We start from the raw sequence: 11,538 nt of genomic DNA on the forward strand, positions 1-11,538 counted from the left end.
ACTCAATGCTTTATTTTTATTCTAATTGATTTTGATTTGACATTAGAAGTATATATAATTTTCTCCAACAACAAAATACTTTTACATGTAAATACTACATATCCTCTAGAATGGGTCTGGGCCTAGTAGCTTGGAGCACAGTATGCTCTCCAAAATCTCAAGGAGGGTTGGGTTTAAAGAATCTTTTTGCATTGAATAGATCATTGTTATTAAAACGTTGTTCAGAGGAGGCTTCAAAGTCGTCTACATCAGCAAGGTTCCTCCATGATCGCTTTCTGCAAGTGGGTTTGCACCCTTGTTCGTATTATAAGAAATCTGCAATATGGCTTGTTCATAAAAAAATTATGGCCGATGCTCCTAATGAGGGTGCAATAGATCCTGGGAGATGGTTCTACAATAAGGTTTTGGAAAGATAAATGGTCAGGTGAGGAATTAATTCACTCCACAAATTATGAAGAAGAAGTCAAGAACCTCCTAAATGACAAGGTTGGTGACTTCATCTTGAATGGTCAGTGGAATCTCCCTCCTAGCTTCTGCAGGGTCTTTCCCCAAGTTGCCCAAGCTATTAGTACAGTCCCAATATCGTCTGAACTTGCCTCAGACCAGCTGATCTGGACTGAGACATCATCTGGCACTTTGCCGTCCAAGGAGGCATACCAGGTTTTGTCTCCTCCCATACCAGCACCTCCTTGGTGTAAGCGGATTTGGCATCAGGCCATTCTGCCATGAAAGAGCATAGTATCATGGAAAACCTTACTTAATAGAGTTTCTATAGATGAGCAACTTCAGTGTCGTGATACCTGTAACGCCCTGATTTGCACCTCATCAAAGCGAGTACGTTACAGTGCTATGGATTCCTAGAACTCAAGCTAAGATTCTTAACTCAAATCCTAAGAACCCGCTAGGCAAAACAAGGAAATTAAAATACTTTAATAAGTGCACTACAAAAATTTGAGCGCGGAAGCGTTTGTTTAAGGGAGGTGAAAACTATAAAACCAACGGAAAATTCTTTAAAAACAAATACAAGTCCTTTAAAAACAATTATTGAATATTAGTCCGGTTCAAGATCACCATCCGAAAAATTTACAAGAGGGGTACTTTATGAACAATTATGAACTCGATAAACGAATTGTGAGGGAGTACAGGAAACAAGAAAACCTGTCATGCGGATCTAACTCCGTCGATGAAATAATTTGAAATATAATGTAACTAAGCCACACCCAGCGTCGTCCAGCTATCCCGTCTTCATACACAGTACCTGCATCCACAAATTGTTGTAGGGGTGAGCTTTCGTCCTCGCTGCAGCTCAATAAGACTCTACCTCAGCTAGGTGTAAAAATAATTAAACAATGGTGCTGGCAAAGTAAGTGAGAAAACGATGCATATAAACAAACGTGTTCGAAAACACAAAACCGTTGTTCATATATATATATATATATATATATATATATATATATATATATATATATATATATATATATACACACACACACACACACACTAGGGCCCAGAAGAATGAAACAGACCTGATGACCGATCACTATGCCAACTACAACCTTACCACGATTAATATCGTTTAAACCGACAAGGTGTAGCGAGAGTGTCCACTTACGTCGTATCACCTAGAAGCAGTGCCACACTTCAAAGGATGTCAGACACTCTTCAGTCCATACAGCCCCTCCGGAGGTTTAGGGGATCGAAGCCCAAGGAAGTCGCTACTGACAGGACCCGCCCCGGAGTTCACCCCGAAATCCGGAGTGGCCCTGCGGGGCCCACCTTAGTGATAACTCTACCGAGAACTGGTCGAGTCACCCCTAAAGTGGACTACCCAAAACAGTAACCCACAATAGATCAGAGCCAAACAAAGAAGTGCGGAAGCTATTCGTCAACTATGCCTCGAACCACGTACGCACGACCTCAACTAATAACGCCTGCAAACTGGGCATTAGAAACCGAAAGGCCCAGGGGAAAGTAGACGAAAACATTAGCGTGAGTGGACAAAAATAAACAAATTAAAAAGAAAAATATTTCATACTTTCCCACATTTATTTCTTAAAAAAAATTCCCGATGCATGCAACATTTATAAAACGTATGTCATTAAAACTCGAAGTCTCGTGAAAACATACGAGTCCCCGCTGGCTAAAAGAATCGGACTAGCCCCGCTAGTCAAGTAACAAATAGTAGAATATGGGGAAGGAACGTCACCATACGGGTAAAGGAGCCCCTTAGGCTCAACCTACCCTCGACTACCACTCACACATAGATTGTGTGAGGAGGAGAACTAATAACCTCGACTGCCACCCACGTGAGGAGGAGAATAAATCACTTCGACTGCCACTCACAAACACAAAGTAAGTGAGGAGGAGAATAAGCTACCTCAACTGCCACTCACAAACGCAAAGTAAGTGAGGAGGAGACCTAATCGAATGACCCGAGTATGGTGAGGAAATCATTCAAAATCCATAAAATCCGAAAGGCTTTCCCAATATCTCACGAGAAAACAAATAATATATTCCAATGACGTGACCCCACACGCCAAATACTCTCAAATTCAGAACCAAACCCAAAAATTAGTACGAGCCCAAATTCCTTCGGAAAAATCTCATTTCCAATAATATTCCAGAATATCTCAAACTTGACTACTAAATATAATGTGTAATCCAAAAATCATCTCGGTAAAATAAGTCGTCGAAAAATCTCGTAAATCATATTTCCAAATAATAATCATATATTCCAAAACCAATTCCGAAAGTCATACCGAAATAAATCATAATTAAATTCCAAAATCAATTCATATGCTCGGAAAGTGATAGGTTAATTAAATAGAACGTACTTTAGTAAATAAATGCATGCATCACTTATTTAAAAAAAAAAACAAAAGTCCACTCACAGTACTATTGGGCGACCACGCAAACGAGTTCCTTCATCGAGCAATAGCTCGGTACGTCGTCCTGTACACAATTATGTTTCCGTAAACGGCAATCCGATAAAATAAATACGAACCTAAACGAAACTCGAAAATCCCTATCTCCATTACTTCTCAAATTCCACCCAAATCTCTTCCACAACACTACTTCCTCAATTTACATATCCCACAATGAAAATGAGGGAAATCCGACGGCCGGATTTCCCACAATTCCTTCACAAAACTCCAAACTTCAGAAATTCACAAATAATTCCAAACTCCTCCAAAATTCACCAAACTTCACATACAAGCTCTACAACAATATACAATTTAATGGGCTAAAAACTGAAATTAAAACACTGCCATATAAGCCTCCACGCGCCACCAACAGTGGCAGCGCGTGGGCCCCACGCGCCGGCGGCCACCACCTCCGATGGCCACCAAACTCCGGCACTAGCATCTACACAACAAGCCCAACCAACTTCCCAACTACAACATCATCCAATTTTACCTCGAAGTGGTCGAATCAAGCTGGTGAAGAAAAGCTCGAAACTTCAAGAACCCTAAAAATGGAAAATTGTCAATTCGATATCTACACTGCAAATTGGATTGAACTACCTTAGGGGAAATGATCACCATCAAAAACCGAACCTTCGATGCTAACCTGGTGGCCGGAATGGCCGGAAATCGGCGAAACCCCAAAACTGCAACCGGAGCAAACCTTGCTTCGATCCGAGCTTTTCCGGCCAAATCGTCGAAAACTAAGGGCACTAGCGTGACCAGGTGTCACGCCCCTGATTTTACACACATGAAAATCGATATATATAACCCCATAATTATATATGCGTGAACGTCCAGTCATCAATACAAAATACCTGGAATCTTTTTCCCTTTAACTTACACAGATATTGATGCCCTGAACCCTCAAAGTTAATATAAACTCGCTCCATAGAGTTATATATTACAATGCTTACGAATTAAATTGTCAACAACAAAATAAAACGTAAATGCAGCTCAGAGTAACTATACAACGGAAGTCCTTATCAACGGTAAAGTCACAAAGATAGCTTCCTACCATAAAGCTGCACAGGCGTCACCTCAGCTTCAGCCACGATCTCCTCGACCTGCAGGATTAACCCCAACACCATTCCATTGAATAGTGCACCGGGTTCCACACAACAAACCTGGTAAGCTTATGAAGCTCGTATGAGTAACTCAAAACCAATTACACAAATTTCACAAAAGCCTTCTGCTCATAACCTCAATCCTAGCATCCAATTACACAAATTTCGGTCAAACAAGACTTCCTCAAGAAATGTTTAACGTCATCCTAACGCACTACGGCGAATTCCAACATCACACTCATTTCCCATTTCCCCCCTAGGAGCTTTTGTCATCAACATGACATCAAAGGTGAAGAACAATGAATCACCTTCCTATCCTCACTACAGAGTACAGTTCATAACCGCTATGGCTCTTAATGTAAATCAAACCATCAATCAATAGAATCAAGGAGAAATCAAGGCAATCACATATCAAAACAAGCAAAACAATTCATAGTAACCCCTGCATATAATTTAGTTCAGGAGGTCACACTAAGTCAAGCAACTCAAGACAAAGTAGTCATCGAAGTCCCACACTCTGACGTCTGTAGGTAGCCCCAACCATCACAGCAGTCCTCTCGATCTTTGTTAACTTAATAACAATTCAGCTCCGCTACCGAGCAGTCATCACACTGATCATCGCACAGATTTCCACCGGTCATCACCTAGATTTACATCATCCTACTGATCATCACATAGATTTCAAGGATCATCACATAGATTCACAAAGATATCGCCAATCATCACACAGATAGCGATCATCACAGAGATTTTGTCTGTCATCACATAGATAGCGATCATCACATAGATTTCGCTGGTCATCACATAGATAGCGATCATCACATAGATTTCGCTGGTCATCACATAGATAGCGATCATCACATAGATTTACAACGAAGCCACTAATACATGAATATATATGTATATATATACATCCCATAATATATATATATATATATATATATATAGACACACACACATAGTCATCCATCCACACAGAGAACCACTAATACCAACTATAGTCATAGTTATCCTAATAACTCCAAGACGATAGGGTAATCATGCTCATAACAAATATCAACCATACTCATAACAAATATCGATCCTACTCATAACAAATATCGTGAGATTTACTCACCAAACGATAAAGGTAATTCGTTCATTTATGAACCTTGTGAGATTACTCACCTCGAAACTCCCGCTGCGTCTTCAATTCAGGACAAGGCAGCCAATCCACAAAATAGCCGTCCAAGGAGTACTACGTCACGTACCTAAGGAATTACAGCTCTCATTCAGTCAATGAAACACAAGGAATAATGTTCGAAACCCTAAATCGAACCAAGATTCCCAAAGTGACGCCAAATGAGGCGAAACCACTTCCGAGACCATCCAATGTCTCCGGAACACTTATACAATCGATATGTCAAAATCACAAGTCGATCGGATGCTCAAATCCTCAAGGATCGAATAAATCGATCGGTATGAAACTGCAAAAATCATAACAATTCCATACGAACTCCAAAATTTGCATAATATATATCAAAACGCTCGTATCAACGAGTAGAACATATATAATACCAAAACCAGTTCCTTAAGTGGCCGGAACACCGCCGGAACGCCACCACAAACGGTGGTGCACCGCCGCCGGCCAAAAACTCATTATTTCACAAAACTCCCAACATCAAAAAGCTTCATCTAAGCATGCTTGTGAATTCTCATAACTGGATCGAAGTCAGAAAACAAGCATAAGGGGTCGAAAACTACCTCACAAGCCGTGAACAGTAATCCAATCCGAGTTGATCGAAGTTTCACGTGAATCGATCCAAACAACCACCAAGGATCGATCGGCGAAGCTATTCTGAGCTCAACCAAGGAATCGTTGAAGCCATGAAGTCGCCGGAGTTGTGTTTTCCGGCCGGGTTCGAAAACACCAACCTGCACCACCTTCTACCGCCGCTACCACCGAGAATCGGTGCTAGAGGACACCACAGGGACGACCAGATGGAGGAGACGATCCTATCTGGAAAGTTTCGTCGCCGGAGACCGCCGCAGTTGGCCGGAAAAGTCGGGTCGGATCGACCGGGTCCGGGTCGGGTCAGTCGGATTATTTCGATTCTGAAGGTGCAGCCGAGAGAGAAAAGAGAGAGAAAGTAAACTTCCGAAAATGGAAGAAATGAAAATAGTAAGTTTCCAACTTGGGAAACTTCTATTTATACTAAAATGGAAATTCCTTCCAATGGCCATAACTTTCTCATACGAACTCCGATTCTCGCGTTCTACATATCCACGAACTCGTATCGACGCGCTCTACAACTTTCGTGAAGGAAGTTTTCAGAGAATCCCAACGTATAAAAAGTCAACCTTTTCAAACCCCCTAAAACCATACTTTTCGAATAAAAATTCGTCCGAAACACTTCCGCTCCGTCCACAAGCCACGAAATCATCCAACTGTTATAAAATTAATTCCGGAAAATCCTCGGAAAATAATTACGAATTTCCGGGGCATCACACCAGGGGGAGGAGGCGACCCTGTGGTGGCCGGCTTTCTGCCGGGTGATGGTCGGACGGCGGCCAATCGAAGGGAAGAAGGATTTCCCGAAGAAGAAAGAGGGGAAAATCGGGGGAGAGGAGAGAGAAAGGTGGGTTTCCGGTTTTGGAAACCTACCACAGTAATTTTCCTTATATATATAATTTTCTTACCATGAACAGTAACCATGAACAGTAACTTTAATCTTTCGCTTATAACTTTCACATACGAACTCCAATTTTTACACACCACATATGCACGCGCTCGGTTTAACGTCCTCTACAATTTTCGTGAAGGAAGTTTCCTCAAATTTTGATCCGAACGAAAAGTCAACTTTTAGGGCCACTAAAAGTACGGAAACGAAAGTAAAAGTGAAAGTAGTTGTCGTTTACCGTCCAAATGACTAGTAAACCGGTGGATTCAGGTTCGGGACGTTACAGCTACGCTCCTCTCACTCTCAGGTCATCAAATATTAACTCATAGAAAAATTGAAATACATTTTTCATGCATCAATAATTTCCTTAAAATATATGCATCAAAATTACTAACTGAGGCGAGTCCAAAATCCCCTACCTGGAATATTGTAGCTTTGATTCCATTCGCTCTTCTAGGCCAACACCACAATCTTTCTTGTTCCGGGTAACTGGAGTCCCTAAGTCCAACAACAATTCATTGTCATTTGAATATTTGAAATTGACGACAGTAATATGATCATACCAATTTCACTTTACCAAGATATTCGAATAGTCATTTTTCCTAAAGTTTTGAGGTTCCAATGCACCACAGACATGTCCAAATTTACTATGGACACCCATCTTCAAATTAAAATTCGATCAAATTCATGATTAGATACCATCCCAGAAAGGCATCCAAATCAAATATCTTTACAATTGGTTTGGTCCATATATATATATAGGGCTTCCACTAAGGGATCCCTTTTTTTGGTCTTTTATAGGGATAGGCATTATACCAACTTTTAGATCATATTTTCACATCTTAATCGATCAGTTTTTAGGTCCTAATGTATAGATCACTTCTGCTAATTTTCAGCCAAATTGGTGATCTTTAAGGTATCCAAAACTGCAATTTACACGAACGGACCGAATCTATCGAACTGGAACCGTTCATGTTTATAATGGTAAATTGCAGTTTTGGATGCCTTAACGATCATCAAATAGGCTGAAAATTTGCAAAAGTGATCTATACATTAGGACCTAAAAACTGAACGGTTAAGATGTGAAAATATGATCTAAAAAAGACCAAAAATAGGGATCCCTCACTAGAAGGGCCCTGTATATATATATATATATATATACACACACACACACACACACACACACATATATACAGATCCTATCCAAAGTGGAGCTCCGCTTTGAAAATTAATGTGTGAAGTTTGAGTTTTTGGTAACTTTTCGGTCGCATATCCACATCTCGACCGTTCAGTTTTCAGGTACTAGTGTATAGATCGTTCAGCCAAAATGATGATCGTTAAGGTATTGATAACTGCCTTAAAGCTAGTACAGTTCAGGTTGACAGATTCAGTCCGTCCATTGGTTTAAGCGAGTTAAATACCTTAATGATCATCAATTTGGCTGAAAATTTGCAGAGACGATCTATACACTAGTACCTAAAAACTGAACGATCAAGATGTGGATATGCAACCGAAAAGTGACCAAAAACTCGAACTTCACACGTTAATTTCAAACCGGAGCTCCGCACTGGATAGGATATGTGTATATATATATATATATATATATATCAATCAATTAACCAACCTCATACACTTATCTTGGAAAACACTTGACAATTGTCAAGTTCTTAGCTTTATAATCACTTCTATATATATTCAGTGCACTTCCAACATTCACAGATGTCAAGAAACCCAAATCCTTTAAATGTATGTAAACGACATAGTTATCGATAAATTATAGAATTCACAAGCCCATCACTAGCACAAAGCTTCACCCAGGTCAAATATATCTTGTAATTGTTCAATACCGATTTATAATCTGTATGCCCAAATTTCTACTTCTAGCTTCTAATCACAAACAACTTGTAACCAATAATTGAAATAAAAACTGCAGCCACTTAATGTGCAAGGTAACATGAGCTCTGACAATTTCTTTCTTTTTAATTTCCAACTATCAAACCACAACCGCAGCTTTGCAACTAATAATGCTAATCTCACAGTCCACAACTTATTCCCAAACAAATATCATTTTTCCTCCTCAATCACGTTACTACTTTTCTTAAATTAGTTAAGGATTACATACAAACTCCCAACTTACCATGAATACCTCTTCCATTGCAATTGTTGGAGTTCTTAGCCCACGCACCAAGGCTCTGCATCCTTTATACATTTCGCCATCACTCCCGTTCTAAATCCAGAAGACAAGTTTCAGAACCAAACTTAATTAACACAACGCAATAGAACCAATTTGAGTAATTCCTTACCTTCACCGTGGAACTCAAAATGAACTTGGACAGCCCTCGTCCAATCATACAATTCGTCTTTAAAACCTCCAAGTTGAAATCCTATGCTATAAGCACAACAAAAGATCAGTGCACAACCAATTGGGATTAAGAATTGACCGAGGAATACTCAAACCCAATTACCAACTCTGGCAAGCTTCTGAATCTCTCTCCCTTTGCATGTCTATGTCTTGTTCCAATTCGAACAAAACCAGACTTTTCACTATCAAACTTCACGGACTTGCGAACTCTTTGTTCTGCTACCCGACTGTGCTCCACCACACCAATTTTGAATTTCAATGCAACCCACCTCTTGCTGCTCGTTCTAGGACCAGAATTATCATCAAAATTGAATCAAAGAACTCTGGAACACTCTGCCGGAACAGTAGCCTCGACATCAGCCGACAACAGCAGAAACACCAATCCAACAAAACTCGATCAATTTCAAAATCCATTTACACCAACATGTAGAGCACGAAGAGAAGAGCATGTTTCATACCTCATGCATCAACAAACGATCGGCAGAAAGTTAGAAACTTTCGAGCCTCGATTTTCTCTCCTCGCTCCTTGCATGGACGATCTGTGACAAGTGGCACGTCGGCGTCGCCAAGACGAACTGAACGGTACCGGTGCGCCGCCCTATCGTCGCCTAATGGAGAGGTTCCTGTCGATCACAACGCAGTTCGTCAGGTCGTGTAAACGAGTCGAGAGCTCTAACTTGGAATGGGGCTTTTTGGGTCGCTGATCCAATCTCGATCCTTTATATATTTGAAATCAACAATCCAGATTGATAAGATTACGATGAACGGCTCAGATCGCTCCACATATTTTCTTTTATTCCAAATGAATTTGTTAATTCCTGAACTTCCGAGATTCGTAATAAATAGTTCCGACGTCCGAAAAATTCCAAGAAAATTACCACGAGCTCGTCATGTCACGTACTTTATTGTCGAACCTTTAAATTAGAAATTCCACTTCCTTGAAAATTCAGAAAAATTTTCCGAACGTCCTTAACATTTATCAAGACTACAAATTAAATCTGGAACAATGAAACTTTAGCTCCTTTAAAATTTCCGGGGGCTCAATGTACCAGCCTCTGTTCAAGATGTTATCTTTGCCGGAGACACCCTGAAACTACTAACCATGCCACTTATTTCTTGAGTGAGTGGTGGTTGTGTCATCTTGGGCTTGGCTCCAACAAATATTCAGGATTCATATTTCTCCAGATACATCGATGCATGACTTGTTTCTTGATGCTACCCTCTCTACCCTTAATCAATCATTAAGATTGCTATGGTTTATTTCTATTTGCAATTTATTTTTGTGCATGTGGAGTGAACGTAATAAAAGAAAGTTTGAAGGGGGAACTGTTGCCCTTCTAGGTTCAAACAATTTTTTCTATTGTCTCTAAAAGAATCTGCAGGTTTAGCTTTTGTCTCCGCATCTTCTACCTCGAGTCAGGTTCCCATCTTTGGCTACCGGGGCATTTCACCTCTTCTTCCCTCGGCACCCCTCTTCATTGTCCCTCAGCAAATCAATACCATATGAATTTCTTTTAAATTCCTTGGGCCTTGAGGTGCTGGCGGACGAACCCACTTGTGATGTCCAGAGATAGTTGTTCCTAATGGAGCAAAGTCCAGTTTGTTCAGGTTACTCATATTGAAATGGAACAAGAAAACGATTAGTTTCAGAGAGAAAAGGCTACCATGAAAACAATAGAAATTTCTGAGCGTAATCGCTCCCAAGAAATTAGGAATTTGATTCTAAGAGGTATTGGATTAGATCAAAACAATGATGTATATGTGGTCGATCGTATCTTCTCAACAAACCCTAAATTTGGAGATCTCTACAAGCTCCAATCTTGGAGATAGCATGAACCCCGCAATTCGGCTTAGGGATCCCCATAAAAGAATAAGCGGAGGGTAGAAGAAGGGAGGTTGCAAGTCCCTGACAAAAAAAACAAATTGAAAGTACGGAAAACAGGAACGTTTAATAAAAAATACTTCTTTTTGAAGTCACCGGAAAATTGGCCTGAAAAAGTCACAAGAGGTCGCTGGAAAAAGTTGTCAGACATGAGGGGTCAGTGAGGCTGCGTGGGAGCTGCTGAATTCGTGCGTGGGGGCTATCGCTGGCGATGTTACGCCCCGTATCTTAAATTACCTGTTTACTGATCATTAGGACGGTAAATGACATTTACTTTCACTTTTACTGTTGTTTAAGTACTTTTAGGGGGCCCTAAAATATGACTTTTTGTTTGGGTCAAAATTTGAGAAAATGTTCTTCATGAAAGTTGTAGAGGACATTAAACCGAGCGCGTGCATATATGGTACGTAAAAATCGGAGTTCATATGCGAAAGTTATGGCCAAAATACTAAAGTTACTATTTATGGTAATTTTCTATAAATAGCCGAGTTACTATGGTAAGTTTCCATTTTCGGAAACTTACCGAGCCCTCTCCCTTCTCTCTCCTCGATTCTCTCTTCCTCTCCGACCTCTTCACCTTCTTCCGGCCATAACTCCTCCATCC

The 11,538-nt window shown here is 40.4% G+C and overlaps 2 long non-coding RNA genes across 4 annotated transcripts; both read right to left on the reverse strand.

The window, feature by feature from the left end:
* Window positions 1-822: 822 nt before the first annotated feature.
* LOC121052628 lies at window positions 823-1,755 on the reverse strand. The gene is made up of 3 exons (XR_005809647.1): window positions 1,613-1,755; window positions 1,159-1,258; window positions 823-901 (listed from the first exon to the last, which is right to left on the reverse strand). It is a non-coding gene; the product is annotated as an uncharacterized LOC121052628 (long non-coding RNA).
* A 5,351-nt stretch (window positions 1,756-7,106) lies between these two features.
* Window positions 7,107-9,719, reverse strand: LOC121052440. Of its 3 annotated transcripts, none has more exons than XR_005809076.1 (4): window positions 9,156-9,719; window positions 8,994-9,079; window positions 8,828-8,917; window positions 7,107-7,188 (listed from the first exon to the last, which is right to left on the reverse strand). It is a non-coding gene; the product is annotated as an uncharacterized LOC121052440 (long non-coding RNA). The 3 variants fall into 3 exon arrangements; XR_005809077.1 differs by lacking the exon at window positions 7,107-7,188 and having other exon boundaries at window positions 8,710-8,917; window positions 9,156-9,385; window positions 9,511-9,719; XR_005809075.1 differs by lacking the exon at window positions 7,107-7,188 and having other exon boundaries at window positions 8,710-8,917.
* Between the last annotated feature and the right edge of the window lie 1,819 nt (window positions 9,720-11,538).

The sequence above is a fragment of the Rosa chinensis genome, chromosome 4 (genome assembly GCF_002994745.2).
Source record: "Rosa chinensis cultivar Old Blush chromosome 4, RchiOBHm-V2, whole genome shotgun sequence".
Taxonomy (NCBI): domain Eukaryota; kingdom Viridiplantae; phylum Streptophyta; class Magnoliopsida; order Rosales; family Rosaceae; genus Rosa; species Rosa chinensis.